At 33.6% G+C, this 12,500-nt stretch overlaps 1 long non-coding RNA gene across 1 annotated transcript in view; it reads right to left on the minus strand.

Moving 5' to 3' along the window:
• LOC137647130 (uncharacterized) overlaps positions 1-12,500 on the minus strand; it is a 533,820-nt gene that overhangs the window by 412,718 nt on the left and 108,602 nt on the right. The window lies entirely within an intron of this gene.

A 12,500-nucleotide genomic window follows, 5' to 3' on the forward strand; every position in this document is an offset into this window, starting at 1 on the left:
GATTTCATCCGATGCTTTGATCAGCGCTAACTATGTCAGAAATGAGGCGGAATAGAATCCATAATTGAAGCTAAGTGAATCCGAAATTTCCACATCCCAGGTATTGGTCTCCCGGTGGAAACAAGGCCACCCCTCAGGCCACCCCTAAGGCCACCCCTTTTCCACCCCCCACCCCCCCTCAAGCAACCACCAACCCACCCCCTAGGACGCAATTGGTGTGAATTCTTCATGGTATCAGTGACACTAGGGAAGACAAAAGGATTTATTCTCGGTCGCAATAAAACTTCTTACTCTGTTCAGATGTTCGGGAATAAAATATCTATCGGTTACAGGGTTGTAGCACGTGTACTTTATATATATATATATATATATATATATATATATATATATATATATATATATATATATATATACATACATATATATATATATATATATATATATATACATATCATATATATATATACATATATTTATATATATCATCTATACCATATATACATATTGTACATATATTTATATATTATATGTGTATATATACATATATAAATTACATATATATATATATATATATATATATATATATATATATATACATTTACATCATCTTCTTCTTCTTCTTCTTCTTCTTCTTATTAGTAGTAGTAGTAGTAGTAGTAGTCTACTACTACTACTACTAAGTACCACGGTTCAACAGTAGACGATGTGGCTTGTTCAAAGACCCGGAAACAAACATCTACAAAATGGGACTTGGATTCCCTTACTCAATATTGCAAGCAATACTTGTTATCAATATACAACTAAAAATTCAAATGCAGATTCCTAAAATGTTACTATAATAAAAAGCATAGAATAAATCAGAGGAAGATGATAATTTGTAACTGGTAAAACTGTCACATTTTATCAGGATATTCATTATATTAGCTTTCATTGTTTAATGAGGTAAACAGAAAAAGAAACACTAATTTAACAATGCCTAAATTCATTGTATGGAGATAAAATATGACACTTTCCTCCTTCAGAAAAATGCATATATCAATAACTTCCTTTTTCAATCAATCCTTACATCTATCTTCATGAAATCTCTACTTTCTCTTTATTTCCTATATTTGTACTCGTTAATAAACAAATTTCACAGTATAAAATAGAATGGCACACGGTAAAGCGCATACCTTCGCCTATATCATGTCGTATGTCACAAAATAGGCAAGTGAATTATGCACATTTTGACACTCGTTCGCAAATTGGATAAAAATTGACCACGATATAACAAAAAGAAAATTTTTTATATTGCCATGACCTTAACCTTGACCTTAGGTCCAATCGTTCCCAAAATCTAATCAATTTGTCCCTGAATCATGGCCAATCATCCCACCATATTTCACGAAATTCGGTCAAACAGTTTTCGAGTTATGCGATTCACAAACACACAGGCAGGCATACAAACAAATAAAAACAACCTACGAGAAGGTAAGTACACATACCCTACACGCCAAAACAAACAGCGGTCCATCAAAACATCTTCACCGCCAATCATCACGCCAAATTTCACGAAATTCGGTCAAACAGTTTTCGAGTTATGCGATTCACAAACACACAGGCAGGCATACAAACAAATAAAACACAAGCTATCAGTAGGTAACTACACCTACCTACACGCCAAAACAAACAGCGGTCAACCAAAACATCTTCACCGCCAATCATCACACCAAATTTCACGAGATTCGGTCAAACAGTTTTCGAGTTATGCGATTCACAAACACACGGGCAGGCATACAAACAAATAAACACAAGCTATCAGAAGGTAACTACACCTACCAACACGCCAAAACAAACAGCGGTCCATCAAAACATCTTCACCGCCAATCATCACACCAAATTTCACGAGATTCGGTCAAATAGTTTTCGAGTTATGCGATTCACAAACACACAGGCAGGCATACAAACAAATAAACACAACCTATCAGAAGGTAACTACACATACCCTACACGCCAAAACAAACAGCGGTCAACCAAAACATCTTCACCAACTAAAAACAACGATCCATTAAAGTATACGACTTCACACTCTATAAAAAGGCCATAAAATTACTAAGCGATCCTCTGCGAACACAGCCATTAAAATTCCGATATATAGACCCTACCTCTTTGAATATACTACACCTTAATGCTTTTTTCCTGCGACTTTATCCCTTCTGCCTGACCCCAGACCATATCTTGCCGGCACCGTTATCACGGTCTCATTTGGGAAGGGGTTTAAAATGATAATGCGAGATTAAACCATCCGAGGCGATTGTAAATTTCACGCTTCAAATCTTCCGGGCAATAATGCCGGCATAACTCACTGCCGGGGGCTGCTACTCTCTTGCAACCCACGGTGTTGGACTGTAATTGGCGATGGGGTCTGGTTCAGGTGTGACGGTTTTTATGGCACAAAAATTCTCCGACAAATTATTAGAAATCCCCCCCCCCCCAAAAAAAAAAAAAAAAAAAAAAAAAGACAGAAAGAAAAGCTATGGATATGAAGCTCAAACCTGATAATGACTGTTCGCTTCTGGTGGTGTGAAAAGGGGGAATAGAAGAGTACACAAGAGATGTGTTGCATTTGGTGTATTTAGGGAAAGTCACACACAAAAAAAAGAAAAAAAGAAGGGTAATGTGAGAGGATCGTTGCATTCAATTTCAGCGCTTATGATCATTATCAATTATTCGCTTTTTTCCTTTTGGCAGAATTATGCATGCGGTGGTCTTCACTGTATGAAATACAAAACGGGTTTGGGGGAAAAGGAAGAAAATGTACGATGTCATATTGGACGCCGATAATGGCGGTGATGTTTTGTATATTATACAAAGCGGAGAGGGACAAACGCTGCATTTAAAATGAAGGAGAAAAAGAGAGATTTTTATTGGTTCATTACTATCGCTTTATTGTTTTGCAGCAAGTGGAAATCTGGTTTCCATCAGAAAAGGGAATAAAAATAATGTGTGGAAGCGAGATCATGAAAAATTTCACAAATGTTCAAGGTTATGGGAGAGTTAAAATACAAGATATGAAAATATATTAAATCTTAATTGTGCACTAACTATATATATATATATATATATATATATATATATATATATATATATATACATATAAATAACTAAATAAAACCGGGATGAATCCAGATGAAAAATAAATAAATATTCATAACTGGCAGCAATTTTAGTCTTTTGAAAATCATTTTAAATGTTAAAGAGGCAGTCTGAGCACAGATCTGACAGTAATTTTAGTGTTCTGGAAGTGTAAATGTTGCGTGTAAGCGAGGCAAGAAATTAAATGCTGAACACTAAAATTATAAAACATAATTCCCCAATGTTCAAGGTTATGGGAGAGTTTAAATATAAGATATGAAAATATATAAAATCTTAATTGTGCACTAGATAACTCTTAAAAATGTTGTGTAAAAGCAAGGGAAGAAATTAAATGCTGAACACTAAAATTATAAAACATAATTCCCCAATGTTCAAGGTCATGGGAGAGTTAAAATAAAAGATATGAAAATATATCATATCTTAATTGTGCACTAGATAGCTCTTAAAAATGTTGCGTGAAAGCAAGGCAAGAAATTAAATGCTATACACTAAAATTATAAAACATAATTCCCCAATGTTCAAGGTTATGGGAGAGTTTAAATATAAGATATGAAAATATATCATATCTTAATTGTGCACTAGATAGCTCTTAAAAATGTTGCGTGAAAGCAAGGCAAGAAATGAAATGCTGGACACTAAAATTATAAAACATAATTCCCCAATGTTCAAGGTTATGGGAGAGTTTAAATAAAAGATATGAAAATATATTATATCTTAATTGTGCACTAGATAGCTCTTAAAAATGTTGCGTGAACGCAAGGGAAGAAATTAAATGCTGAACACTAAAATTATAAAACATAATTCCCCAATGTTCAAGGTTATGGGAAAGTTTAAATAAAAGATATGAAAATATATCATATCTTAATTGTGCACTAGATAGCTCTTAAAAATGTTGCGTAAAAGCAAGGCAAGAAATGAAATGCTGAACACTAAAATTATAAAACATAATTCCCAATGTTCAAGGTTATGGGAGAGTTTAAATATAAAATATGAAAATATATTATATCTTAATTGTGCACTGGATAGCTCTTTAAAATGTTGCGTAAAAGCAAGGCAAGGAATTAAATGCTATACACTACAATTATGAAACATAATTCCCAATGTTCAAGGTTATGGGAGAGTTTAAATATAAAATATGAAAATATATTATATCTTAATTGTGCACTGGATAGCTCTTAAAAATGTTGCGTGTAAGCAAGGGAAGAAATTAAATGCTGAACACTAAAATTATAAAACATAATTCCCCAATGTTCAAGGTTATGGGAGAGTTTAAATATAAAATATGAAAATATATTATATCTTAATTGTGCACTGGATAGCTCTTTAAAATGTTGCGTAAAAGCAAGGCAAGGAATTAAATGCTATACACTACAATTATGAAACATAATTCCCAATGTTCAAGGTTATGGGAGAGTTTAAATATAAAATATGAAAATATATTATATCTTAATTGTGCACTGGATAGCTCTTAAAAATGTTGCGTGTAAGCAAGGGAAGAAATTAAATGCTGAACACTAAAATTATAAAACATAATTCCCCAATGTTCAAGGTTATGGGAGAGTTTAAATATAAAATATGAAAATATATTATATCTTAATTGTGCACTGGATAGCTCTTTAAAATGTTGCGTAAAAGCAAGGCAAGGAATTAAATGCTATACACTACAATTATGAAACATAATTCCCAATGTTCAAGGTTATGGGAGAGTTTAAATATAAAATATGAAAATATATTATATCTTAATTGTGCACTGGATAGCTCTTAAAAATGTTGCGTGTAAGCAAGGGAAGAAATTAAATGCTGAACACTAAAATTATAAAACATAATTCCCCAATGTTCAAGGTTATGGGAGAGTTTAAATAAAAGGTATGAAAATATATTATATCTTAATTGTGCACTAGATAACTCTTAAAAATGTTGCGTAAAAGCAAGGCAAGAAATTAAATGCTATACACTAAAATTATAAAAAAAATTGCTAGAAAATTAGTTTTAAAGTTACATATTTCCTGCAGTAACAAATATGAAATAATACATACCGAGTATATGTAAAATCAAGTGTAAAATCCAACCCATAAAATTACTATGTTAAAAAATCGAAAGAAATAAAATCACACAAAATGATATAAAATATATGAAATCTCACTTTGGCTATAATGGCATCTATGGAAAATAACACTCACAGGAAGAAATTAAATGCTGAATTATAAAATATTTGGAAGAAAACTCGTATAAAAATTACTTATTTCCTGCAGTTATCATCATCATTATTATTATCATTACTATTATTATTATTATTATTATTACTATTATCATTATTATTACAAGCTAGGCTATAACCCTAGTTGCAAAAAGCAAGATACTATAGCCTAGGGGCTCCAACAGGGAAAAAACAGCCCAGTGAGGAACGGAAACAAGGAAATGAATATCTAAAAGAGAGGAATAAACAATCAAAATAAAATATTTCAAGAACAGTAACATTAAGTTAGATCCTTAAAATACAAACTATAAAATCAATAAAAATCAAATAAAATATAAGATACAAAATATATAAAAACTCACTTTGGCTAAACGGACATATATGGAAAATGACACAGAAAATGGATGGGGGGGGGGGGGATGATGAGGGAATGAGGGAGCGAGAGATAAGAGGTAATAATTAATTAAAATACGAAGGTAAGAAGGATTAGGAAGAAAAACAGGGGAAGAGCGACAGGAATAGGGTGGAAATAGGGGGACATAAGTAGTAGAACAAATATGAAGATTAAGTAGAGAATGAGTACAAGCTGTGGGAATTGGGGAAGATATACGGAGGGTTCTGGTCGAGGAAGAGAAGGAAGGGAAGGAATGAGAGATGGAAGAAGATAATAATTGGGAGCAGGATGATAGAGAACGAAGGAGAAGAGAGAGATAATGATGGTTGAGATAATGCAGGGAAGATAATCATAGTGAGGATGTGGGGATGATATAAGAAGAAAGATGAATAGGAAATATAATGAAGGGGGAAAGCGAAGGATGATGACCAATATGGAAAAGAAGTGAAAGAAGAGACAAGAGAATAGGCAAATAAATGTGAGTGAGAGAGAGAGAGAGAGAGAGAGAGAGAGAGAGAGAGATTAAAGTAGAATGAGATGAAAAGAAAAGGTAAAAGGAGTAACAAGAGAGAGAAGGGAAGATATTTCAATATACAGTATATATATATATATATATATATATTCTATATTCTATATATATATATATATATATATATTAGAGACAGAGAGAGACTATAAAAAATAGTTATGTAAATGGTTAAAAAAAATAACTAAACAGACCAGTCTAGAGAGAGAGAGAGAGAGAGAGAGAGAGAGAGAGAGTAATGTAAAATACTTATGTAAATGGTTCAGTAATGGAAAAAAAATAACTAAACAGACCAGTCGAGAGAGAGAGAGAGAGAGAGAGAGAGAGAGAATATATATATCCTTGCCCGTGATTGTAATGCATATGGAAATACCTATGTTGAGAGGAAGAAAAGGATATAATGATGGTATTCTCGAAGGGATCGCCAGTCGTAGCCCCTAAACAATGGGAGAAACCGAGACTCGGAGAAAGGCGATAAAAGAAAGGATGAAATGACGCAAAGAACGAGCCATAATAAAAAAAGAAAAAAAAAGCCTAAGAGAAATATAAAGCAAAGAACTATTCCGAATGGAAAGGTGTGCATTAACTAATGCATATAATATGAAAGAGTCTGTGGCTCAACAAAGATATGAGGAGTTTTCTAACGTGCATTAAGTGGATACAGTATTGTTTACAGGCAATTCTAACCATAAATAGAGATATGCAAAACCATATTTGATAACTGAAAGATTATTTACTGATGGAGTAGATCAATATTCTGGAGTAACTCGATCAATGATAATGTTTTAGTGCTGATCTCTAAATGATCAACCTTGGAGTACATCAATAATGTGATTAATCTTGGAGTAACTAGATAACTTAAAACTTGAAATTGACATGATAATTTAAAAACAAAGAACTATAGTCAATTCTTTTTAGCCGGGCAGATTTGCACCGACTCGCAGGGGTGCCCTTTTAGCTCGGAAAAGTTTCCTGATCGCTGATTGGTTGGACAAGATAATTCTAACCTATCAGATAGCAGGAAACTTGTCCGAGCTAAAAGGGCACCGCTGCCAGTCAGTGCAAATGCGCCTCATTAAACAAAATTAGTATAGATCGGCAAATGATAAAAACAATCGTATAAAAACGATAAATTTATAAAGAGCAAAACTTGGAATGGGTATTGATTGATTGGAGGTTTTCAATCAATCAATCAATCAATACATATTCCAAGTTTCACTATTTGTGACTCGTGTTTTTACGATTTGTTTATCAATTGCCGATCTATTTCTTTGTTTTTAAATTAACTTTATGGAAATTTCAAGTAATAGAATAGGTATGGATATAAAGGTCATTGATAAAACATGAATTTGATAACTGACAAAAACCAGCAGCATATCAGTAACTGGTTAAAAATCAGAATAATTGTTCACCCGGCATATAAAGCTGACATTATAATAGAAATAAAAAAGGGATCCAGATGAAAACTAAAATCGGCAATGGAGAGAGACAGCAGAAAAGGATAATACGAAAACAAGAGAAAACACTGAAATTTCCCAGATCACTAAATATGCAGATCTCTATCGGCAGTTAGATACTTTTATTAAAGACTGGATAAGGCGATAGGGAAAGGGTCTAAAAGATGACAGTCAGTATTTTGACAGATAGAATAAATTACTCTAAAGATAAATACATAGTTTAGGAAGTGAAGCAAGAAAATGAGAGAGAGAGAGAGAGAGAGAGAGAGAGAGAGAGAGAGAGAGAGATAATATTTATCCACTAGAAAAGAACACTGAATTGACGAGAGAATATTCATCCACAAGAACACTGAAGTAACGAGAGAGAGAGAGAGAGAGAGAGAGGAGAGAGAAATATTTATCCACACAAGATCACTGAACAAACGAGAGAAAGAATATCCACAACAAAGAGAGAGAGAGAGAGAGAGAGAGAGAGAGAGAGAGATATTTATCCCCACAAGATCACTGAACTAACCAGAGAATATCCACAACAAGGAGAACACTGATGAGAGAGAGAGAGAGAGAGAAGAGAGAGAGAGAGAGAGAGAGAGAGAGAGAATATTTATCCACACAAGATCACTAAACAAACGAGAGAAAGAATATCCACAACAAGGAGAACACTGATGTGAGAGAGAGAGAGAGAGAGAGAGAGAGAGAGAGAGAGAGAGAATATTTATCCACACAAGATCACTGAACTAACGAGAAAGAAAATCCACAACAAGGAGAATACTGATGTGAGAGAGAGAGAGAGAGAGAGAGAGAGAGAGATAATATTTATCCACACAAGATCACTGAACTAACGAGAGAAAGAAAATCCAAAACAAGAACACTGATGAGAGAGAGAGAGAGAGAGAGAGAGAGAGAGAGAGAATATTTATCCACACAAGATCACTGAACTAACGAGAGAAAGAATATCCCCAACAAGGAGAATACTGATGAGAGAGAGAGAGAGAGAGAGAGAGAGAGAGAGAGAGAGAATATTTAACCACACAAGATCATTGAACTAACGAGAGAAAGAATATCCACAACAGGGAGAACACTGATGAGAGAGAGAGAGAGAGAGAGAGAGAGAGAAGAATATTTATCCACACAAGATCACTGAACTACCGAGAGAGAAAGAAAATCCACAACAAGGAGAACACTGATGAGAGAGAGAGAGAGAGAGAGAGAGAGAGAGCGCGAAAGGGGTGTGTTGGATTTAATAATGTATTTTTGAGTCGGCAGCTAAAGCTTGTGTCAGACGGCCAGTAGGGAAGAGTGAATGGTCCTATGTAGGACTTGGGGAGCAAACAATAGGGTATCATGTGTCCGTAGACTTGTTTAGTATATCCGCTGATGGAATGGGCCAGTGAAGTGAATGGCGGGATTATGGAGAGAGGGAAAACCAAATTTCTAGAGTGGAGACTCGAAATATGAGAGACTGATAGGGCCCGTTATTAGGCGGTGGCGTTACAAACACACACATACAGACAGACAGACATATGGACGCCAAGATGAAATGGCGTATTTAAAAAAAATGAAAGATAAATATTACTTAAGAGGATGAATTACAGGCACACACGCTAAGATGAAATGACGTATTTAAAAAAAAAAATTGAAAGATAAAACGTATTATTACTTAAGAAGATAAATGACATACATACAAACACACACACAGAAGCCACGATGAAATGAAGCATTTCAAAATAAATTAAAGATAAAATATATCATTACTAAAGAGGATGAATTATACACACATACACACACACACAAACACGCCAAGATGAAATGACGTATTTAAAAAAAATGAAAGATAAAATACAGTATATTACTTAAGAGGATTAACTATTTACCAACACACATACACACACCAAAATGAAATGAAGTATTTAAAACAAATTGTAAGATAAAATATATCATCACTGAAGAGGATGAATTGGGATATGTTATATTCAGCAAGATGTACGCCTGTTAGTTGAACGTATGTATGCATGTATGAATTTATGAAGCTTGGGCTAAATAGCACGACGCTGGGGTCTGTGAGACCCTTCATTGCCCAATGCAACAGAGGAAAATCTTAGTTGCAATATGAAGTAAAAGATATAAAGAGGTTGGACAAGATAGAAGAAGTGAGGCAAGAACGAAGATGAAGTAGAAGTAGAATATAAAGAAAGTACTGCTATACTCAATATCTTTTAATGAGGCGCATTTGCACTAAAATATAAAGAAAGTACTGCTATACTCAATATCTTTTAATGAAGCGCATTTGCACTAAAATATAAAGAAAGTATTGCTATACTCAATATCTTTTAATGAGGCGCATTTGCACCGACTCGCAGCGGTGCCCTTTTAGCTCGGAAAAGTTTCCTGCTATCTGATTGGTTAGAATTATCTTGTCCAACCAATCAGCGAGCAGGAAACTTTTCCGAGAGAAAAGGGCACCTCTGCGAGTCGGTGCAAATATGCCTCACTAAAAAGAATTGTCTATAGTGGCTGATGGGACGCTGCAATGGTCCTTAAATAATGCCTACAGTACACCGCGTGTAATGCACTGATAGCACTACGGAGATATATATAGCATAGAATGTCCAAATGAGTTTGTATGGAATGTTAAACTCGCTCTATGACCTATGAATGCTTGTATGTGTACCAACCGTGTGTCACACGCTCGTACATAGTTCATTTTGTGTATATATTATGCTTGTATCTTCGCTCTTCCCTCGCACTAAAAATAACCTGAATAAACATGCCTGTTTTTCTCACCGTTAACGGTGTCGGTTTTGAACATGAAATTTTCTGTTGCATTGAGCTTTTATATATAAAGGAGAGTGTTCTATAATAAACTCACACAGTTGCTTTCATCCTGTCTTTGAGTCACAACCTTCTCTCGGCCCGTCACATATGCATGTATAAGAATATGCGAGTATTTTCATTTAAAGTTTATATTTGTGTCGATCCATTTAAAGTTTTTATAGATTATATAGGAATTATTTATTTCAATCTTGTTCCTGTTATTAAAATATTTTTTTCCTAGCTTCCTTTCCTCACTGGGCTATTTTCCCTGTTGGGGCCACCGGGCTTTTAGCATCCTGCTTTTCTAACTAAGGTTGTAGCTTAGCAAGTAATAATAATAATAATAATAATAATAATAATAATAATAATAATAATAATAATAATAATGTGTGTGTGATTTTTGTACTCATGCAAGTGCCAAGCTTGCTTAAAACCATACTCTGAGGATGTATGGTGTTTGGCAAAAGTGTATTGAAGGATTTATAGCCTCGTTAGACTATATACCTGTATGTATGAATGTCCATGTTCGTGTTTACTTAAGTACCGTATGTGTATGGACTGAATAAATCATTTCTATGAAAGAATTTTTAACCCACTTGAGTGTGTATCTAAGTGTTTTTGCGACATATGAAAAGATTGAAGAACACTACTTGAGAAAGTGTACGTATGTGAATATTATATACTGTACAGTTCTTGGTAGGGTTCTATGTGAGCGTGTTAGACTCACACTCACTGGCACATGTATGTGTAAATCTATTTGAGCATGTATACTTGTATATATGCACCGACTTATTCACATAGTAAGTCGGTGATGTATAAGAAACGGGGTAATGTATAGCTGGTTTAAGTAAATTAAACATTATTATTATTATTATTATTATTATTATTATTATTATTATTATTATTATTATTATTATTATTATTATTATCATCATTTTCATCATCATCATCAATATAATTATTACTTTTATTACCTAAGCCACAACCCTACTTGGAAAAGCAGGATACTATACTCACATGGGCTCAGACAGGGAAAAACAGCTCAGCGACGAAAGGAAATATCAAATTAAAAAAACTACAAGAGAAGTAATAAACAATCAAATAAAATATTTCAAGAAGAGTAACAACATTTAAATAAATTTTTCATATATAAACTAAAAAACCCTAAAAAAAATAAAGAAGAGAAAAATGACAGAATAGTGTGCTGAGTGTACCCTCAAGCAAGAGAACTCTGTCCCAAGACAGTGGAAGACCATAGTGCAGGGGCTGTGTGTGCACTAGTTTTTATTGTTTATGTTTGTTTTTGAGTTCCAGCAAGCTATATGTTAGGCACTTGATAGGATGTAGGAATTTAGGTCATACTGATTGGAAATTTAGGGTTGCTTAAGGGTACTCTTGGGCATGCTATTTTATCTTCTTCTTCTTCTTTCTTTTTAAGTTTCTATAGTTTACATATGAAAGATCCAATTAAATGTTGATGTTCTTATAATATTTTTTCTTTATTATGCATTACTTCTCTTGTAGTTTTTCTTGTTTCCTTTCCTCACTTGGATATTTTACCATATTTTACCCTGTTGAACCCTTGGGCTTAAAAGGATCCTACTTTTCTAACTAGGTGGTAACTTAGCTAATAATAATTATAATATTTATTATTATTAATAATAATAATAATAATAATAATAATAATAATAATAATGAAACAACTGGAGAAAACCCTCTATTTGCACTGTGAAGTGAAAGTTAAAGAGGAAGTTAAAGAAGGAAGAAGGAAGTGAAGTTGAAGCATATGTTGAGATTTATCACTCTTCATGGCAGTATGCAAATAAGTATGTACCAAGGTGTGTGCGCGTGTATGAATTACAAGTATTGTATAACTGACAGCATGAGTGTGTGTACATTGTGTACCTTGCTTGAGGGTACACTATGGCACACAATTCTTATTTCTCTCCTCTTGCTTTTTTAAAAGGTTTTTATAGTTTA

The sequence above is a fragment of the Palaemon carinicauda genome, chromosome 9, assembly GCF_036898095.1.
Source record: "Palaemon carinicauda isolate YSFRI2023 chromosome 9, ASM3689809v2, whole genome shotgun sequence".
In the NCBI taxonomy this organism is placed as follows: domain Eukaryota; kingdom Metazoa; phylum Arthropoda; class Malacostraca; order Decapoda; family Palaemonidae; genus Palaemon; species Palaemon carinicauda.